At 37.8% G+C, this 23,334-nt stretch overlaps 1 long non-coding RNA gene across 1 annotated transcript; it reads right to left on the bottom strand.

Annotated features, from left to right (window-relative positions):
• Positions 1-8,741: 8,741 nt before the first annotated feature.
• LOC135710136 (uncharacterized) lies at positions 8,742-18,914 on the bottom strand. Its single transcript, XR_010518398.1, has 2 exons — positions 18,842-18,914; positions 8,742-18,809 (listed from the first exon to the last, which is right to left on the bottom strand). It is a non-coding gene; the product is annotated as an uncharacterized LOC135710136 (long non-coding RNA).
• Positions 18,915-23,334: the final 4,420 nt, after the last annotated feature.

Genomic DNA, 23,334 nt, shown 5'->3' on the forward strand with positions numbered 1-23,334 from the left:
TCGAACGACCAACCAAACATATAATTACCAAAATCGGAACGTACGGTACGAGATGTCCACGTTTCATCCATTTATTGGATTCTGAAGCATCGTGTTTTCTGAATCATCTTGCCCCTTAAATGCTGCACAGTAGGCCTGGCCGTTTTGATATGTATGACGCATCTTCGATGTGAAACATATATCAAATAGACAAGAAAAATATCATTTTCCAGGATGCTTTCAAGAACTGGCTGTGTTGGTGCTAGATTAGATTAGATTAGATTACATTTTAACTCGGAAATTTCTTACAACTTAAGCCTGGTACGCATCTGAAAAGAAATCGGAAAAGTATTTTTTGAGGATTTTTTCCAAAAGAAAATTTGTCCAGGGTGTCCATTCAAATTCCATTTTTCAATTCCCGGTTTTTCCCGGTTATTAAAAAAAAATCTGCCTTAAAGAAAAAAGGCGTTCAAATATAACCCTTTAGAGATAATGATAAAATTTTGTCAGCAGAATTCCTCTACAATATGCAGGGCTGGTAGTGGGAATTTTATAAAATAGTATTGACTACAGTAACGAAAAAAAGTGACCAAATAGTGACTTAAAAACAATAAAGTAGTGACCATTTATTGATCGGAAAGATATTAAAGATATGGATCTAATCTGTGGTTGAATGCAATCCGCTTTGACAAATATTATAAATTTCCAAACCAACATGAGTATTTTACAAGATTTTTTTTTAAATAAAACAAAAAATGGTTGAAGGATTTTATAAATTTGTTTTTGTAAAATCAGTATTAATTGGAAAATCAATAGGTTAATTTGTATCATCCATTTCCTCACATTTCTGCTACATTTTTTTTTGGAAATCAACCGTTGAATAAGTTGAATTTAGATTCAGATCACGAATTGGTTGAGCTTCGGGATGTGAAAGATTGAACATAGAAATTTATTAGGAAATCTTGAAATTGGAGAAAATTCAGGCGCAAAGAAAAATGTTCAACGTCTTGAACAAATCCATCAATTTTAATACAAGCAATTTTAAAGATCTCGAATATAGAGACTTCTGTAAAACTTCAAACATAGACAAATTTTCATATCTTTGGAACCTAGGCAAGTGTTCTGGATCGTATCAATAATTATCATTAAAAAAAAAGTTGTAAGATTCTGGTATACATTGTAAAGACATTCGATTTTTTTTTTGTTTTATGCTGGTACTTAGTAATTCGCGATCTTCAATTTAGACAAATTAAGAAAGCGTAGAATAGCTTACGATATTTTAGAATGTAAGTACACAGTCCGAGAAAAATTTAATGTTTCTAAAATATAGAAAATATTTCATGATTTTAAGCAAAGAATTTATCTAAAATCTGGGATTGGGAATTTGCTGATTCCGGAGTTGTAGAAAATACAATTTGATGGGCTTGGGAAAGAACTTCTGAAAAAAAAAGAAGTTTCTACTACATGATTTTTCGATGTTGGCCGATACTAATGCTTCTGACCTTCAAAGATTTATCGAAATTCATGTCTTTGAAAAAATCTCTAGCGCTTGGAAAGTTTCCTAGACCATTTTTCAACATATTAGGCTTTGACAACTTTCAAGATGACGAACATATTTAAGAATTTAAAAGCCTGTTTTTTTCGGTTTTTTCCAGTCTTTCAACCTAGTTTTCCCAGTTTAATTGAAACAGTTAAATATGGTAAAATATCCCAAGTACCATCACAAGTTTTATCGCATGATAAAACCCAAATCCTTACTTGAAACATAGATTATTATTTTGCTTAACTATTGACCATAAAGAATACAGTATGTAATATGTAGTCAGGTCAAAATATGTTATTCTCAATTGGGGATTGGAATTGAAAAGCGAAATGCAAGGAAATTCCAATCATGATTTGTGAAATAATCTTTAAAAAATCTTTACAGGATTCCAAGAGTATTTTTTTATTTATAGATATTTTCACACTCTCGGATCATTCGTGCTTTATCCGGGTGAGATTTGATATCATGATTTTGGAGTGAGAGGTTTGGATTCAGATCTTTATGTTTTACAGACTAACCTCGGTATTCAAAAATGTCCTAATCTTGGTATCTGGTTAGCAAAAAGTGCAGAAATTAATGTTTAATTTATCTCTATGTCCAGTGTCAAACATTTGCATGCCAAGCATGATCGAGGTTTGCAAGAAGTTTGAGACGGCATGAATCTGCTTCTCTATCTTGAAGTAGCTTCGTAACAGGATATGTCTCGCTCAGCCTTTATACTATATGAAAGTTTATTCCAAGTAACATTACAAGTTTAAAGGTTTAAAGGATTCTTCAAGACCAAATTATGGTCTGCAAGACTAATATAAAATCAAAATTGTTACTTGGGATGAGTATATATGATCTATCCCGGTGCAATTTGAGTTTTCCCGCATTTTTCCCGGTAAATCCGAATTCCCGGTTTTTTTCCCGGATTTCCCGGTTTTCCCGGTTGGATTGACACCCTGTTTGTCAGCTATAGGGAGGTGTCTTCTGCTAAATTTTGAGATCATACACAGCAAAAAAAAATGTAATATCGATCAATGTAATTCAAGCTGATGTATGAAATAATGATGTAATAGCAAAAAGCAGATACAATATTATATCAATGGATGTAATTTTGTTCGCAAAATCGATGTACATCGTACAACGTTATATTACACAAGCGATGGATTGACCTGGTTGCAGCAGTTTGGATGTAATATTCAACAACTTTTTTTTCTGTGTAGGGGGGTGTCGTCTAATTATACACTGAAAAAAGTTTTCATATAGTTTCCATTGGGAACGCACATGATATTTTTCCAATAACAAAATTAATGATTTTTATCTGAAATTCAAATAACGTTCATACGATCACATGAATTGTATATGACAAATCACATAAACTTCATTGGACACATAAGGTTCATGTGATTTTGTGATACGATTCCCAACTATGAGATCACATGAAACTTAAGTGAAATTCTAATGGATATTTTCCATTGGAAATGTGATTTATTTTTTGAGTGTAAAATCAACAATTCAGTGCCAATATTTCAAAGGGGCGTAATTGCATTTGTAAACAATGGCTTTACCCGTTGATTTCTCGCGAATAAAAGCTCACTCATGAAAAATATTGACACCAACTGGTAGAGGAATGTTTCCTCTACTACACACTTAAAAAATTCATGTAAATTTAGGTGCTCTGAGACTGACCTATACGAGCGTCATTTTTGACATAAAATTGAGTCGTAATAGACGCAAAACTCAGCTCTATCAAACGTACTTTTCGTCGAGTACCGAACTTTTCAGTCTCGGAGCACTTAATTTTACATGACATGTTTGTTTACGTCTCATCCTTTATGTCAAAGATGGATTCCGTCACGTGTAAAATTAGGTATTTCTAAGTGTGTAGCTAGCATTGTTAGTCTGGAGGGGCGAGCTTTTAGTTACGAGAAATCGACGACTAAAGCCATTGTTTACAAAAGCAATTACGCCCCTTTGAAATGTTGGCACTGAATTATCAGTTTTTGTATTGTTAAAATTCATCCAAAACATCATTTTTACAACAAACGTTAAAATTACCTAACGGAATAATTGATCAGACCGGTGGAAACTAACGATTTAAAATTGGCTCACTACTTGACTAGCCTATTGGTCCCAAGTACATCGATTAACGTACCCCATTCTAGTCTAAATTCTAGTACTACACTATGTTTGTTTTGATTCACTATGAAAGTTTGACAGATAATGAGGGTTGCGTGGATTTCTTATGCTTCGAGGGGTGCATCGATTAGCTTGGGACCGAAGAAAGTACCAGAATTGAGCCAAAAAGTTGAGCACGTTTCTTCGGGACCTTCTGGTCTTAGAGTTACCTCTATGCTAATAGCCTTCGTACTACTTTAGATGGTTTTTTTTTTTTTCTCCCTGAAATATATATCTAATTTCCCCAAAATGGTTTGGCGTGCCTTTAAGCGAAGACAACAAATCAAGAAGACTGGCAATTCCTCCATTTTCTCAAACGAACGCTATGAGACAAGTACAATCGCGTCATCTGCCGCTCAAAGGTAAATGCTTTGAACAAATTTGATAGCAAAGATTACGGGAGTAGGTACTACGAAAGGCCGAATCACAGAAGGCCGAAAACACAAAAGACCAAAATACACAAAAGGCCGAAATAACTCGTGAAAACGACAAAGTGGAAGTGCATCTTCGAAATAAAATATAATGGAAGCTACTTAGGCTGTGAACCATTTGCCGAGTTAAATTTAACTCGTGGTTAAAAGTGACATTTCGAAAGTTATTTTCTATGTTCGAAAATCCCCGTGCTGTCGATCGACCGGTTTTCGAGCCACGGTTGTCAAAATTTAACTTCTTGTCTGTCAGAAATAACCATGCTCGGATAGCAGGGTTAATCGATAACTTTTCATCTGTCAAATTTTAACCAAAAGTTAAAATAATCCACCAAATGGTTCAGAGCCTTAATAGCCACTCGATTTCCGGAACGAAAATTTGAAGAAGAAAAAAACTTAAAATTTGGGTAGCTTTAGTTTTATGTTTGTTTGAGTGTTTAACGACGATTTAATGACAAGATGGCTTCGTTTTTTGTGAATGCGGACAATTCATCGAAGATACTCAGTTGTAAGAGCAGAAAGGCTTCAGATGCTGAATGATAGAGAAAGTGATAGTTAGCTTTATTTTCCCATATGTTTGAGTATTCAATGACGATGATGGCAGATGGCTTCGTTCAAGATGAAATTCAATATGGGAGGTATTCTCAAATTGAAAATCGTCATTAGCAACGATATTGCTCTTAGGCTGTGAACCATTTGCCGAGTTAAATTTAACTCGTGGTTAAAAGTGACATTTCGAAAGTTATTCTGTATGTTCGAAAATCCCTGTGCTGTTAACTTCTTGTCTGTCAGAAATAACCACGCTCGGATAGCAGGGTTAATCGATAACTTTCCATCTGTCAAATTTAAAAAAAAAAAATTAAAATAATTCACCAAATGGTTCAGAGCCTGTCCGTTTTGCTGAACGTTCTAGCACAGACAAACAGACATAACATATTGAATATTTATCACTGTAAAACATCGTCGCTAAAACATTACCGCCATCTGTTGAATACACTGCGGTGGGTAGTATGCTGAACAGATGGTGGTAGTGTGTAAACGTCAAACGCAAGGGAATTGACTACCAACTACGATACTTTTAAATTGATCGTTAAATGATTGCTCGATGAACAACTTGCGAGTGTTATGTCTGTTTGTCTGTGGTTCTAGTTACACACATTCAACTGCTTGCGCGCTCACTACCCAATCAGAATGTTGTGTACACGGCGAATGAGAACAACCCAAATTTGAGTTTAGTTCACTCATAATTGCCAAAAGTGCAGGAACGCAGCGATGAGTTAAATTTGTCTCATGGTTTCCTGTGGAAAACCTAAAAAAATCTGCCGGAAAATGAGGAAATTGACGAAAATTTTATTCAGTCTCGGAGTAGTACCAGGGCTGTTACAAAATTTTCTAAATTTGATCCGCGAAATCCGCGATTTCTCAAAAGAAATCCGCGACTTCAAATACTAATCCGCGACAAAAAAAATGTTTTCATTGCCTAAAAATACCATTTGTATACTACTACATGGTATTTCAAGCTTATTGCTAATAGCATATTAGATTTTTGCCTGCTCTCAACTTAGTGTTCTTTGAAGTACCTTCACATTTTAATTGAGAGCTTTCTATGCCTGTACCATCCTATGGCCAAGGAAGTAGAGACATTTTCCAACCCGAAAAATTAATAGATCGGACGGGAATCAAACTCAGTCGCCTCCAGCATATACTTGCTTTGCAGCTGCGTCTTTACCGACTGAGCTGAAGGATTATCGTTTGAAAGCTTTGAAAAAAAAAAAATTAAAAAAAATAACAATGTATCATCTTCAGTTATGGGCAGTTAGTCGAAATTCTGAGTAACTAGTTAACATAACAAAACACCATAAACACCATACATTATGAGATTCTATTGAATAATACTGGCCTAGATTTGATTAAACATTATTATAAAAAAAATAATGCATTTTCATTTAAAATGCAAATTTTCTTAAAAGTTAACCTTTGCATCTCTGACGTATTTTGCTGCCCTAAATGTTGTAGTTAATTTGGCTCTAGTTTTCTAAATTTTTTACCGATTCTAACCAAACCTTTTCGTTGTCAAATCATAACCGAATCGTATATATGTGATTTTGTGGATCATGCACGACTTATTACTATGTATACCGGAAATTATAGGTTTTCCAAATCGTCCTGGACATCAGTTGATTTGTTCCACTAGATCAACCATGACTGTGATAAAGTCTGTAGTATCAAAATATGTCCAAACAGATTCATAGTGTCTATATGGATAATGTTTAATTATTTCCACGTATGATCTAGTAGAAAAATAATCTGATCTCAAGAATTATTTCAGAACCTATAACATCTTGTATATGTAGCAATAGGTCGAACACGAACCACATAGACACTTTGAATCTGTTTGGACATATTTCGATACTACAGACATTATTGCAGTCTTGATTGATATAGTAGAACAAATCAACTGAACTCCAGGACGATTTGGAGAACCTAGAATATCCTGTATACATGGCAATTACTCGCATATATACGATTCGTTTATGATTTGACAACGAAAAATGCTATGTTCATATTCGAAAAAAAGGAAAATGTCTCACATTGCACAGACCTCAGGGAATTTCCGTGTAAATCCGGTGTGACTTATAGAATTGAGATCATTTCTCAATTATTTGCATGATGCTTGGTTTGAACCGGTAAAATATTGAACAACAAAATTGATGACAGCAAAATAATCCGGGACGAAAAGGTTACAATGAATTCCACAATTTGTGTGACAGCACATCAGTCCCTTCGCGATTTTCGCGACATCATTTAAAGTTTCCGCGATTTTCGCGACTGAAAGTTCAAATCCGCAACAAATCCGCGAAATTCGCGAAATCCGCGAAATTCGCGAAATCCGCGCCTGTTGTAACAGCCCTGTAGTACCAATAGACTGAGTGAATCCAAGCTTTACTTTTCTCAAATTCGGGAATTTTTCCCTGGAAAAACCTGGGAAAACATGAGGCGAATTTACTCATCGCTGAGTTCCTGCACTTTTGACGATTATGAGTGAACTAAACTCAAATTTGAGTCGTTCTCATTCGCCGTGTATGCGTAAATAAACGGTTCACCTCTATCGCATCTCTTATTTCCTTACCCTTTTCTTACCCGCAGTTTACCACTTACTGGTTTTACCCAAAAAGTCAGCAAGTGAGAACACCTCTATATCTAATATCAACTTGGCTTCATTTTTTGTGAATGCAAACCATTTAACGAGCCGAGTCAGTTGTGCGAGCAGAAACGCTAAAAGATTGTTTGGATGCAGTTTTCAACAAATTCAGTTTTTGATAAATTTTCGGCCTGTTTTGGTTTTCGGCCTTTCTGACTTTCGGCCTTTCTGCCTTTCTGACTTTTGTGATTCGGCCTTCTGTACGCGTCCCAAGATTACATCCTCAGAAGGAAGGTTTGTGTATTTGCTCATTTTTATATGCGTTGCTTCCACTTTCACTCAAGCGCAGCGCTATTGTATCTGTCGCTTGGATTCTGGCAAAGTTGCCAGTCTTCTTGATATGATGTCTTCGCAAAAAGCCATTTGTTCACATAGGTGCTTTGAGTCAGGTCCTGCGTTGAGCAAATGTGCTGATTTTTTGCACAGAGCCTATTGAGGTATACAGAAAGCGGATTATGTTTGGGGAGCAAAACTTTAAGAACATTTCTGAAAAATAAGACAGCCTACTGTACATGCACTTACACTTCGAATTTTCAATTACGCAAATCTCGGAAATTAATGCCCCATTTCACCTGTTATTACTATATCATGTATGCTTCAGTGCATCAAACGTGGAGAAACAGTTTTATTGTGGTACGTGAAAGATGATATGTGTGCACTAAAAGTTTCGAAGTGGTTACGAGAATAAGGATCTCACAGCGAACTTCTATTACCATGACAATCCAGGAAAACCTGGATTTTCATGGTAATAGACACCCCAAATGCCCCTATCCTATATAGTTTACCTACATATGCCACAATAGATCATCAAACTGATCTCAGTAGTTCAGTTTCTCCAACAGAGACAAGGTATGAACAACCCGTTTGCGGTAGTAGGGGAGATGCGTGAGTGATTGATTTGTCAACCCCAAAGATGTCATCAAAATAGGACTAGTTGTGATATTCACCGGTATTAACATAAACGTGCTCCCTAACTCAATGGAAATCCAGACTATTTAGATCACTATACCGACTATCAAATTTGTTAAAATTTACCACCGTTATTCTTCCTCCAGTAGCGATGTATTTCAAGTGCAGATCACATACGAACCCAATTAAAACAACAATTTGTTTTCCTTGTTTATTTCCGTTGCATACACAAAAATCAATCTCTTTTTCTTGTTTTTTTTTTCTTTCTTTTTGATAAATTAAATGATACCATGTAACAAAAAGAATACCTGCTCATCACATCGGATATCGAACGAAATCACACTCGTTCTGATTTCTTCTCCATCTAAAATCTCACCACAATTCTTTTATTTTTCCAATTAATGATTATGGTTTATTGATTGGCTTCTTAAAAATATAACGATTATTCGCTCCTCACTCTCTCTCTCTCTCTCTCACTTACAATTTGCGACATAGGAATAAATAAAGACAAGATGAAGGTTTTTTGGCAGTCATGTAATTTTTATTCAGTCATCAAACATCAAGTGTACAAACGATCATCATCAAACTTACTTACAGACTACTACATTCGCTTAGCAACTTAGACTCGCACCGAACACAGTCTCTCGCACAACGCTACACTACTATAACACGTGCATCGCATAAGATTCACCAATTTACTTAAAAACATGGTCTCTCTAGCTCGCTCTCGCATATTCTCGCACAGCACTCGTGCCCTGGACTAACACTGCTGTTTGTTGTCCAATGTTCCTAAATCCTGACTTTATTCCCATTAAAGATTCATCGGTTTCTTGGAAGCAGACAATCTCGTTAGAATAAGTCGAAGAGCTCACTCGCAATTTTACTTCTGAAGTACTGGTAGTTTTGTCTTTCTTAATAGCTAAATTCATTCAACGCCATCGTCAACAACTACAACAACAACAACAACTACAGGCATCCGTATCACATTCTCGCACAGTATTCTTAATCAACTAGCATTCACAAATTGTTCGTGTCACAGGCAAAATAGTTTCATGTTTCTTGTTTATGGCCAATTCTTTGTGTCTGGTTTCATCAGGGGTCATTTTTAAGCATTCCTCGCTGTACATCTTAAGCGCTAACATTCGTATGGTCGTATTTCCCAGCAACTTTCAAGCAGTGCGTCTCATTTATTGTTTTATTTTCGTTACCATAACTCCATGAAATACATGTTCGGTATGTTTGGAAATGGTTTCTCCCGTTATGTTGTTTGAGACCCGCTCACTCTAAAAAAAATCACACATCGCACATGTTTCGAATGAAATCAGTTGCTTTGAAACCTCCAAAGTATCTTACCGCCCGAAAAATCCCTCACAGAAACCCTCACCACTACTGGTTAGCCTAATTTTTTTTTTGTTTACTTATACGATTAAAATTGTATCAAAATTCAAATATAGTGGATAATTTTGTTGCGTGATATATTTTTTTTTTGGTTTTCCTAGCCCCAGCTTTGGAGGTTTCACCAAGCCAAACGGACAAAGATGGGATGAGTTATTCTTGGGTTGAAAGTTATACTTCTATCACTACTACTACTATTACTACTACTACGACTACTAGTTCATTCATTCATTCATTCATTCATTCGATGGTTTCAAGGGAGGAAGGGAAATTTCTAACACATTGATGTCAGTGTCTACTTAAACTTTCACCAAGTATTTACCACAGTTTTAGGAACCTCTCGTAACCCTCTATGATATCCACACGCTCACCCAAAAGCAAATCTCTCGCACTCGACCTCACACTCACACACACGCACAAATATCGTTATCCGCCTGCTCTCGTCGTCGCTCTTCAAAGTGTTGGTATTATGTTAATGTTCTTGTTTTTTTGTTTGTTTGTTTGTTTGTTTGTTTGTTTAAAATCAGTCATTCTTTTCTTGAGAAAGCTTTTTCCGCTTCGTTACACCTTTATCCTTGGATTGCGATTGATGTTTTGTTTTGTTTTTGTTAGTTTCAAGTTGACAATTCGTTTGGCCTAAAATTCAATAGTTTTGCCTTCTTGTATGATACATTTTTAAAACTGTTCGTCCTAATTTGCAAACCCCCCCTCCCCCATCCAGGATTCCCAATAGCATCAATGTTTACTTTTCCTGTTAAAAAAGCTTTCTCAAATCACAGTTGTTTTCATTATATTTTTTTTATTCTTAATTCAACTTAATTCATTTGCGTCTAGGTAAGTCAGTGTTTATAGTTCTTTGCAATTTCAATAGATTCCTACTTAAAGTCTAGTGGATTTTTACGTTCAGTGTATTCCTATTCGTTCATGATTCCGTTGGTTCTTTTCCGTGTAAGGTCGTCAGGTTCAATGTTTCTCAAGGTGCGTTGAGGTTGCAAATTAATGAGAAAATGTCGTTCACTTTCTCGCTAAAATTTGTCAACCTAAAGTTCGTCACAAGATAATAGAGTTTAAGCACAATTTATGTGTGGGATTCTTTCATTCAGTAACGGTCTAGCTAAATAGGAGTGTGGGCGAAATTTTTGTTTCTTGTCCAGATTCCTTTAAACTGATAGTTTCATTCTTCCCTATATAAATATACGACTGGTTTTTTTTTCCCTCAATGGGGAACATACTCTACAAATGATTCGAGAATCATTTCGTTGCCGTAACCACTCAAATACACACACGCACCCATTCACATAGCGTGCTGGACACACATACACACACAAGCATTCATTCGGTTTTAGCAAGAATGAAAAATTTCTCATTGTTTCATTGGTAATTGTTACCGTATTTTTCCTCGATCATTATTCGTTTTCATTTTTTGTTTGTTTTTGTTTGCTTTAACCTGGGAGCAAAGTTTGTTTTTTTTCGCTTTGTTAGTCTTTGTATTTTGTTTTGTATGTGTTTGTTTTGTTTTGTTTTGTTAATGTACCTGAGCAATTGTTGCATTATTTTTTTTTTGTAACACTTACATGATTCCTTTTGTATTATTCATCGCTGAATTTAGCAGTCTAGTTACGAGTGTATGTGTATGTATAGTCAGGAGTCATTGTTCCATTTGTAGTTTAAAAGAAAAACGATCAATGAACAAAAAAAATGTATAAAAATTGCTTTTTTTCTGGGAATCATGAGTTTGTAGCTTATGTTCGTTCTTTTCTTTTTTGTATTGTATCTGTTGTTTCGTGTGTTGTGCAATCGTATAAGTCTCTCTGGTTTGCTGTTTGTAATTCATTTTAGACAATAGTTCGCTTACAATGTTTATGCTCTCGGAAGTTGATTTTGCATCATTTTTCGTTCTTGCGTTTTGTTTTTTGTTTGCTTAATTCTCCTTTATGCTAGAAGAAGCCTACGCGAGGCTTTGCACTAATATACCGCGCACTTATTCCAAAAGTTTACACTCTATGGAATGATAATTTTAGATATACACATACGTTTAAAGGACATGCACACAACTCTCGACGGAAAACACTTGCATGCGCGATCATTCACTGCTTCGCTCACTTTTGTCATGCTTTTCGTTTCAGTGTGTATTGTCATTGTCGAATGAGTACTTTGGGGGAGACTGAAAATTAGCTCTCTTTTTTCAGATTCCATAGTTTTCAAGCCAACTGTCTAGATCTTACAGAAAAAAAACTGAATCGTTTTCCAAATTTCACCGCTTGAAGACTGGAATAATGTGAGCTTATCTCGTAGTCCACCCTGATGGGTATGTAAATGTGGTTCGATTGTTGGATTTCATAAGGAACAAGAGTCATTTGGATTCGAATTTCATTATTTTGGCTAATTAACTACTTATGATTTGATTTGTATGGCTTTAATTCACTCTAGTACAACTTGATTGACGCTATTTCGATTTTATGTTGCAATGATTCTTATTCCTGTATTCGTTATGTAGTTGTGTATAATTCTTACACAATCACTGAAGATGGGATTGGCATTTAAGTCTTACGGCGGTAAGCCCCAACTGGTATTTTAATCGGATCAATTCCATTTGAAAATCAATACCGATTGGAGTTTACCGTTATTAGTGATGGCATGTATTAAACTAAAAAGACAGTCAACATTTTGAACGACATGCGGAAAATACCGTGAAATCCACATACTCCTAATGCAAGTTAAAACAAAAAAAAAATAAATTAATGTTTGGATTCCACAACAGACCCGAATTTATAAAACTACTACCCAGTCGTAGCAAAGGAACCTTTACCTTAAGATTTTGCTGTGTATAATTTATTAAACTGCCACTGCGGATGAATTAATATTTATTGAAGATTTTGTTTTTGAGTCCAAGTTAAATAATACATTTAGAAGCAGTGTTGAAATAATAATAATAATCAAAAAACAATCCCGATAATCATCCAAGTCAGCGAGACCTTTTCTCTTATCTGCTTTTGCATTTCTCTGGTTCGTCCGCCTTGAGAATATGGCCAAGTGAACAATGTTAGCTAGCAGTTTGAGTTGAGACTGAACAACAATTCACTGTAGGTACTTCGCAATGAGAAAGCAAATTGAGGAGCACATACAAGCTTTCTCTCCTCCGTATTACCTCTTTCAATCGACGTACGGTTGCTCTGTGAATCCGATTGAGTACAGGCAGGAGAGACTGTTATTAAATCAACACTGTGTGCAGCACGTGAGAGGAAAATAACATCTCTACTCAATTCACGCCAGGGAGAAAAAATACTTAGTTCGAAAAATACAAGTTTTTTAAAAAATCTCTGCAAGCTCGCAGTTTAATAGTTCGAGCTTTCGCCACGAGGGGTGGAGCTTTGGTTGACCAAAAACATAGGAATAAACCCAATTGCGATGAGACGCGAAATTGCATCAGTTTTTCACTGTGGAGATTTTTGCAAGCACGTTTCGCAAGCGATTTTCTCGTCAGCAAATGCCGATTATCAATTTTCCGGGGTTTTTTTTTTTTGTTTTATTCCCGAAATTTTGGCAATTTTCCCGATTATTGTAGATACATCGGAGAGGTCACTTGATTAAATGAGTTTTCTGTCAGCGACAGAATATTTTCGCACAAACAAGCAAACAAAAACGCGCCGGTGATCGCGCGACATAAATTTATGCAGAGATAGAAATTCTCACTCAACTGCACGGTAAGCATTTCCTCACTCAAGCTACTTTTCGGTAAGTTGTGAGTTGTGTCTTTTTTCACCGATAATTCATTATCCTCTCTCATACATAATCCGAAAATATCTCTCTTCAAAACGCAACGAAAATACTTTTTCATCACCCATTTGGCTCTGAAAACTACTAAGAGCGAAAAAAATACCACCCCAAATTGTTCGGCTCCAACCCAATGTGATGTTAAAAGTTGAGGCTTGGAAATTTGCCGTCTCTTTTGTTCTTCCGCTTATTAAATGGTTGACGGAGTGTGACATCATACTGTGTTATCCATTTAAACAGCGGCAGAACGAAAGGGATAACGATTTCACGTAGCCTCACCTGTTTGCATTGCATTGGTTTCAACCAGTCCGGCAGATTTTTTTTATTATTTCCTTTTTATACCTTCTGTCAAATCATAAGGGTCATCCATAAATGACGATTCAATTTTCTTACCAATTTTAGACCTTCTCCCCCTTCGTGGCGTTTTTTCTACACCTTATGCATGGTCCGTTACAAATGTTGAAACCCCCTCTCCATTACTCCTCAGATTCTACGTAATTTATGGATTTGCCCTAACCGTTGTTTTGGTTCTTAATTTCGGATCATCGTATGCGTGCGGAAAGTGAATTTTCAGGTGTATGAAAGAAGTGAAAAATCATTATCGCCATCAAGAATTCACTGAAAATGAAACGATTTATCAGCCGCTCATGCTCTCCGAAAAAAATAAATCGCTGTTGCTTTTCTCGCGAAAACTACTGTGAGCGTATAATATTCTCTCGCTTCTCACATTGTCATCTATTTCCCTAGCAGGTGAAAAATGACGTTTCTCTTCTCAAGTAGGCGAAAATTTCGAACCCTGAATTTATGTCATGTAGAATGCTGTTGGTTTCTTGTTAGTTACCCAAGTAACCAAAAGTTCCGCATTCAACGATTAAAATCACTTCCAAGTTCCATAAAGTTCGAATAAAGTTCCGACAGAACTTTCAAGTCCCATAAAGTTCAAATAAAGTTCCGACAGAACTTTCAAGTTCTATAAACTTCAAATAAAGTTCCGACAGAACTTTCAAGCCACATAAGACAATCCGCACAAGTATTTATTAGAAACAAAATTGAATGTACGTAAATATGAAATGATCAGTGGCCTGAATAAATCATAATTCTTATATTTATGGAGTACAAGAACATTCTACCTAAAACATAAAAAAATTAAATGTTAATTTCCTGGATTCGAACCCGTGTATTCGGCATTCGATCTACGAACGCTAACCACTCCGCTACAAGTTTACACCAATTTAAAATTCATCAAGGTGTTGTGTTTCGTATTCAGTCAGTCAGCTGGCACTGAAAACTCCAACAGTAGGCGGGACAACAGCTCATTTTAATATATCTCAGATGACGTAGCTTCTCGTGCTGAGACTCTCCCGTAAAAGGACTAGGTTTAATTCTTCAATCAGTTCCAATACTACTACTAATGCTGATAAATCAATACACGTTCATACCTGCCTTTAGAAATAACTTTGATGAAGACCTGACTTTAGAATTAACTTTCATAAAAGTGCGACAATATAAAATCGGTGTAGAGGATAAAAGCCTTTTTAACTTATTTTCTAAAAGTTCCGTTCAAGTTCCGCCAGAAGCTGCTTAGAATGCTCTTCAATTGTGGTGCCGGAACTTTAAAGTTCTTAAAATGACTTAAAAATGAGGCTGCTTAGAATTCTATAGACCACCTTCAACCAAGCTACTTAAGCCACTAATAGCCTTTTATCAGAACTTTTGGTTACTTGGGTACTGCATTTATTTGATGTCTATTGCATGGGAAATTGAATTACAATTAACTGTTTGAAAAAGAATGGGCTGCGACTTTTGTCTTATTCTCTATCTCCGCCGTGTGCTGGCTGTTTTGATTCGCACTGGAGGATGGTTTTGCAGTACAATTGCCACCACTGGTCATGACTACAACAGGAGCATTATTCCTGGATTTTCTGCGCCTGAAATCTTCAACATTTGTCTGTGTTTTAGCTCTTTGTAAGTTGCTGATGTTGATTCCCCTTACTTCAGAACTCTCCTAAAATAAACATGAGATTCTTTCTGATATTCCCTTGTAATTTTCTTTAAAACAGTCCCAAAACTCTCTACAAGAATCTTTTTGAATTTTTTAAGATTCTCCCAAGAAGTTGCTTTAGCTTCCTTTCATGATTATACATAAAACTCGCTTGAATTCTCCTTAGAATGGAATGTCATAACATTTTGCACATCTTCTTCTCTGAATTCTTCTGAAAATTAAAGGGCTTCACCTAAAGGGTGTCCCACATCAAATTGCATCACGAAAAAAACGCTATAGAAAATAAACCATTGGATATTTTCTCTTGAAAATTTGCGTAGAAGTAGTTTAGAGTGTATTGTTTACACTGTATTTTTTATCGCTGTCAGTTTTTCGAAAGTTCCGGAAAACTTTGAGATTATGGCGTTATTGCTTTTGTAAACAAACACGACAATCGCCGATTTCTCGCAAATTAAAGCTTAATCTAAAAAAAACAACAGCACAAACAGGTGGATAAATGATTTCTCTATCATTTGGTATATTTTATTCGCAAGATTGAGTTTCAATTTACGAGAAATTGGCGATAGACGTGTTTGTTTACAAAAAACAATTACGCCCAAATCTCAAAGTTCTCCGGAGTTAAAAAAAATTGCATCACCCGAAAAGCAACATCGCGAATTGATTTTGCGCAAGCACCTGGAAAATCCTCCCCCCTCATCGGGACATCGGAAAACAGCTCCGAATCGTGCAGTCAACGGTGAGTCGTGTGATTAAACGTTACTACGAAGCTCTGAGCATCGAACGGAAGGAGAAATGCGGTCAGAATGGATGTTGTATGAGTGATCAGGATCACAAACGTGTCGTGAAAGCGTTTAAGCGGAATCCCAATGCTTCGGTCAGGGATGTGGCCAAAAAGTCTTTCGTTCAGAGAGCCAATTACCTGGAGGGACTGCATACGTACAAAGTGCAGAAGGCTCCAAATCGTGACGAACGGCCAAATACAGTGGGAAAGTCACGGGCCCGGAAACTGTGCACTCATATGCTGACGAAGCCACATTGTCTCATCATGGATGATAAGACTTACGTCAAAGCGGACTTCCGGCAGCTTCCTGGGCTACTGAGAATCAATATCATAATGATATTGAACCTACTACCAGTTGATTTGTTTCATGCAGCTGGAGATCCAGAGCCAAACTGTGGGTTGCTCACTATGCCCCTCCTCCCCCTATGTATTCGCGTTGACGGCATCGGTCCTTTCGGTGGAGTGAAAAAGAAAGGAACAGTTTACCGTGTTCCACAAACAGACTGACATTAGCTTATGTGATTTTGCTGTAGGAGTAAAGAGTCACAGAGCCTGTTTTGTAGCCAGAGTTGTAGGACAAAGCTATGGCAATTAAAATTGATATATGTATCAGATGAACTACCGAGCAATATGTGCGCTATCTACAGGTGAGGTGCAAGGAAACTAGTCGACTCTTTCATTCTCATGGTGTTCTAATATGAGGTTGTTAGAAGGAAAGGGGTGTAAGTGACTTTGAACGATTCTCTTAATCGACTTTCTCTTTTGATAGCCACAGCTTTATAAACAGATTTTGCGCAATTTCTCCTACATAGTTTGATATAGAAGGTTCTCATCTAGCATCCTGAATGGCACACGAATCAAGGAATGTGTTTGCAGCTGAATTATTAACGAAAGAGAAAGTCGATGAAGAGAATCGATCAAAGTCACTTACATCCCCCTCTTTCTAACCCCCTCATATAGCAACAGACGTTACGTCACGTCTGTTGCTGCATACGAAACCGAGAGAACGAAAGAGTCGACTTGTTTCCATCCTTCTTACCTATAGAAACCGAACATCGCCCCGTGTCAACCTTCATGTTAAAAGTTACCGATGTTCAGGCCCTTTATGCCGATGCTTGCGTTACTCTGTAACCCCAAACTGCCAATGAATGAATGCTACTCACAGGAAAATAATAGAGAGACACTCACTGTCGCCTCGTGAAATTAGCACATTGTCGATCCGTCTTGGTCGCTTCTGACAAAGCAGGCCCTTCCGACGAAGTTATTGTTCTTGGCGATTTTAACCTACCGGGCATTGCTTGGACTCCAACCCATAGTGGTTGCTTTTGTCCTGATCACGAGCGTTCATCTTTCCACGTAGAAACCATCCAGCTCCTGGAAAGGTATAGTACCGCAATTCTGTCACAAATCAATGGCCTGTTGAATGAAAACAACCGCACTATTGAAGGAAGTGCATCATCACCCTGCATAAGTTATCGTGATCGAAAATAATATTGTCCATGATTTCACCAGCACTCCAAACGCTGTGTCATTTGACTTCCGTCGAGCTGACCATCGCAGTATTGTCCATGTGCGGTCTAACCTAGATTGGGAGCATATTCTAGATCCTGTAGACGTCAACATTGCTGCACAAACCTTTTCTCACGACTTGGCATATGTCATTGACTCTCGCGTCCCGTGGATGACGAAAGATCTTCGCTCGTTGAAAAGAATTAAGAAGGCTGCTCTCAGAAGATTTACTAAACTCCGCACACTGCCGCTGAAATGCTACTATGTCAGACCTCAACCACGAGTATAAGCGGTTAAGTCGTCTCTGTTTTCAACGTTATCAAAGGGGGATTCAACGGCGGCTAAAATCGCACCCGAAATCCTTCTGGAACTTCGTAAATGAGCAACGCAGGGAAGTCGGCTTACCCTCTTTCATGATTTTTAATGGTGAAACTGCTGGCAATCAACAAGACCTGTTCTCAGCCAAATTTGCTAGTGTGTTTGAAGACGAGCAACTTCCTTTGGTCAACCAAAGGTTCAGCATCTAAACTTAAGACTTCAGCTAAGGCTGGACCCGATGATGTTCCGTCGATTATTCTTAAAAAGAACATCACTTGTCTTTTAGATCCACTGCGCCGCATATTCCAGCTCTCTCTTTCCGTCTTGCTGGAAGACTGCGGATATGTTTCCTGTTCATAAAAGAGAAGCAAACGCGACGTTAACAACTACCGGGGAATCACGTCACTGAGTGCTGTATCAAAACTTTTTAAATTGGTTGTCATAGAGTCCCTAAATGCGCATTGCAAGCAATATCTAAATATAGATCAACACGGATTCATAACTGAGCGTTCCACAACTACGAACCTGCTGTGCCTAACGTCTTACATCTCACAGACAGTTTGATTGCTCGGACCCAAACGGACGTTATTTACACAGATCTTACGGTAGCCTTCGATAAGCTGAACCACGAAATTGCGATCGCTAAGCTTGATAGGCTAGGGATCGGTGGAAATCTTTTGAGATGGTTTCGTTCATACCTCACGGAGCGCCAATTGACAGTAACTTTGGGTACTTGTCGCTCAGCAAGTTTCTGCGCAAAGTCCGGTATATCTCAGGGTAGCCATCTGGGACCATTGGTATTTCTCCTTTACTTCTACGACGTTCACCGCGTTATCACAGAGCCAAGATTATCGTTTGCAGACGATCTGAAAGTTTTTCTGCGCCTCCGCTCACTCGCCGACTGCCGTTCTCTCCAAAATCAGAACGACATCTTTGCTGACTGGTGTAGTCTAAACCGACTGGTGGTCAACCCAGCTAGGTGTACAGTTAGTACTTTCTCACGCAAGAAACAACCGATTATTTTCAACTACAAACTACTAGGCACGACTATCGAACGGGTGCATTGCGTGAAAGACTAGGCGTTTTTATGGACTCAAAGCTGACATACTCACACCATATATCGTATGCCGTCGATAAAGCGTCCAGAACTCTTGGCTTTGCCTTCAAGATTACTAAGAACTTCACAGACATTTACTGCTTGAAATCGCTCTATTGCTCTCTCGTACGATCTACGTTGGAATACTGCTCTGCAGTCTGAAGCCCGAACTACAATAATGGGGCCGAGCGAATTGAATCTGTGCAATGATATTTTCTTCGCTTCGCGCTCCGTAAGCTGCTTTGGAGATACCCACTTCGTATTCCAAGCTACGAGAATCGCTGCCAATTGATCAATGTCGAGCCCTTACGTATCCGCCGAGATGTTTTCAGAGCCTTAACCGTCGCCGATACTCTGCAAGAAAGAATCAACTGCAAAGCAATTCTGCAACAAGTGAACATTAATGTTCAACCTCGATCACTACGCAACAGTCTTGTGCTGAGACTTCCACTTTTTCGAACTAATTATAGCTTATGGAGTGCTGTTTACGGCTTGCAGCGAGTGTTCAACCGAGTAGCGTCGATGTTCGATTTCCACCTGACACGGAATATACTTCGCCGAAGATTCCCTGCCTTTTTTTTGCTGACCGAAGGCGCTTGACGCCCAACAGCTAAGTGTAAAATTTAAGACTTATACATTTTTAGTAAGTTGACAATGCTTTTCTGGTTATTTTCGTTTGTAACTGTAGTATATGTAGTATGTATAATCTGTACTTTTTTTTTACAACACATCATTGGGACTATTTCTTGCGAATTGCGTAGTTTTATAATGACCGAAAGGGGTAACTAACTTCTCTGAGCTTTACTCAGTCTAACAATAGGGGAATTCATTAGTCCCATCGAAAACATTTACACTATCGTACAGACTATTGTACAGATCTGATCAGATCTGTACAGTTTAGGAATACCTGGAAATCGGATCATGTTCGCTTGATTTCCATCACTGTTCAGAATCCGCGTTAAACATACATTTTCACTAGAAATAGACCACAGCACAGTACCATGTCTCGCCTCAATTTTTTGCAGGAAATCTTCAGAATCGTCATCAATCTTCTTTCTATCTACGCAGCGTGCACGCAGCTAACCACATCAGAACACACTGCAACACAGATGGAGTCGTCCCACTCGTTTCAGATGATGTATAGTAACCGATATATTTTTCAACATTAAAGAACCAAATTGAAGTCCACTTCCTTGAGGCTGGAGACGAAGAGAGGAAAGCTTGAAACAAAACACATCGTAGGGCCACATCCTGGCCGAACATTCTCCAAGTCCCGGATCGTAAAATTACACTAAGGTTGGGATCTGAAATCATAATTTTTTTTTTCATTTTAATGTTTCAAATCAGAAATCTAGTAGTATTCGAAAATGGATGAATTCTTCTCAAATATTCACCCAAACTACGTTAAACACTACCGCCATCTACTCATGCGACCGCGTCACATCATGAGCAAGGACACGAACACACATAAAATCTATATTGACTTGGTTTACTTCTCACCTCGTTTGACATATCTGATCGCTCGTTTGAAGATCGAATCGCTCATTTTTTAAATCGGATTGCGGACAAACGAAATGCTCCAGTGGCATGTCGGTTCATCGGTGATACTAATGCACCCTTCCTAACACAGACATCAGTTTTGAGTAAGCCAACAGAATGGCAAAAAATTAGGATTTTCCAACAATGATGGAACCCGGAACTTTACATAAGAATGCAATAGGGGAAACAGCCCTATTGTTGCGGTACGTTAGCAGCGTTAGAAGCATATTGTTGTGTATGGAGGGCTGTTTCCCATAGGTACATTTGTCTATCCAGTTAAAGCAGTGACTCCATTTAAAAAAAAAATTAAAACAAAAATGTCTTTATGACGCCCATTCTGCGCCACGAGTAAGGTGGGGTGACTCGTTGTCATTGGTGAGGTAAATCAAATGGAGAGTCACCTCACCTCACTCGCGACGCATAATAGGCCTCTATATTTCAACCGCAAACAATAGATCAACGCAGTAGCAGTAATCCTAATAAAAAAAAACTTATGACACTTACCCATAAAACAAAATGCAACAGACTGGTGTAATTTATCGCTAGGTTATGGAAAACACAATCGTTTAAAGGAAAATACAGGCACTTTCGTTTTAATCTCCACTGCTGATTGGAAAACTTTACACCTATGTGAGAAGCCTAAATCCTATCCTTCTTACCAAGTAAAACATGTAATTTAAAACGTGTTCGTGGTTCAATGTCGTCTCTCGCTTGATCACATACTTACACACTCGTTCTTCACCTCTCCACACTGCACAGTAAAACAGTCATTCACTTTCTCGCACGCACTCACCCCATCACACCGTTTAGGGCATTGATTGGAACACTTGATTATCTCGTACATTTTTACATTCCCACCCAGTATGCTGAAAATCAAACACACTCATACGTTTCTCATGCCGCCACAAACGAAAACAATAGGAACAATCTCGGGCATAATCACGCGGATCCACGCGCTCATACACTCTCATTTATATTTGATATACTCGGGGCACGCACCGCACGCACCTCTTTTTATTCAGTATCTTTAGTATCGTCCATTGGTTTGGATTTCTTCTGTTCTGATTATTATTTTTTATTGAACAAGTCGGTGTCTACTGTCCCGTCAGTCGTGTCCATATTTCTGTATATTTAGATTTAAAATGTTATTATTTATTTTAAGCATCACCAATATTCCCAAGCTCAGAATCGAATCTGGGGAGCAGTCGATTGAATTCGTCGGCCGGTTAAATTATGTAGGAAAATTTAGTGGCTGGTTGAAAGTCAATTTGCTTTGTTCTCTAACAAGTCAGAGCAATAACACACTTCGGCGACAGATAAAGCCTTACGTAAACCCGGAAAGGGTGAACAGTCTTTTACGGCGTAAGACAACATGATTCGAAAGAGGACAAGTTAACTTTGAAACTGTAGCACTGTAACAATTCATTTTCGATCCAATAGCATAAACGGTCGGAACTTTTTTCGGTGAAATGAGTTAGGTGCCAAAATTAGGGCAAAATCAAAAGGCAGCCTTAACGCATAACGACCTCGAAAAAGCACGTAGCAATAACGCGAAAAGTCTCGTGTGTGTAATCACGTTATGAAAAATACATATAACAAAATCAAACCCGGTCCCTTTCTCTCTCTTTCTCTCTCGCTTACGGTGATTGTCACTCTACAACTAAACAACAGAACACGTCTCATCATCGGTCACAGAAGAGAGTTGATCAGCCACAATCTCAGAACAAATTCAACACAACTTTGCTGCTCGCTCTCACCATCATCATCACAACGCGAATCGCCTCTCCATTCATTTTATTCCCTTTCTTCAACTCATCAATGGGTGTCCCGATGTTTTCTAGGTTGATCGCTCTGAAGGCAACATAACAAGAAGATTTGCTATTTCTTCTACAAATGCTAAGATTAGACAGATTACAGAGTTTCCTTTTCTTATGGTATCTAAAGTGGCATCCAAAAACCAAAAGCCTATCAAATTTCACTTTGGTCTTATTTCCGGAGCTAGTTATCCGATCGCGATACAATTCAAGAGAGTCTTACATCACTCAACAGACCTCCGAAAGAAATCAGTTCCGTAAAATGCCGTAGCTCAGGCGCACCTATACCTTATTTTGTAGAAAAAAATAAAATAGAACTTGGGAATAACGACTCAACCTGGTTCAACAACGAGCATTCAACCTAGAGAACGAAACCCACTTCGCAGTCACGATCACAACTCTCAATTCCCAGCTCATCCAATGTTTTCCCATCCTTCGCTCTCGCTCTCTCTCTCTCTCTCTCTCTCTCGCTTTCTTTCACTTTCGACACACACCATCGGACAATTGCATGACTTGACCTTATTTTTTTATTTTTTTTTGTATTTTTTTCTTACTAGATTTTATTGTTATTAATTAATAATCTACACCTTAAGCTTCCTTACTCCTCGCTCTCTCCTCCTCTCTGTTTTTTTCCCCTCTTTTTCCCTAAATAATATGTACTTTTCTTACGTGTTCCTTTCCCCTTCCGTTTCTGTGAGTGTACTTGTGTATAAAGTTTGTGTAAATCGATTGTTTACTCTGCAAACTTCCATTTCCAGCCAATCAGATATCCTCCATTCCAGAGAAAAGGGGAAAGGACACAGGTCAACGAAATAATTCTTTCCTCTAAAATATTACAGTGATTGGTTTCGTTTTATGCTTTATTTTTGTTTTGCTTAACAA

Source organism: Ochlerotatus camptorhynchus, unplaced genomic scaffold, assembly GCF_037179485.1.
Source record: "Ochlerotatus camptorhynchus isolate MF236.1 unplaced genomic scaffold, CSIRO-AGI_Acam_v1.1 ptg000036l, whole genome shotgun sequence".
NCBI classification, from domain to species: domain Eukaryota; kingdom Metazoa; phylum Arthropoda; class Insecta; order Diptera; family Culicidae; genus Ochlerotatus; species Ochlerotatus camptorhynchus.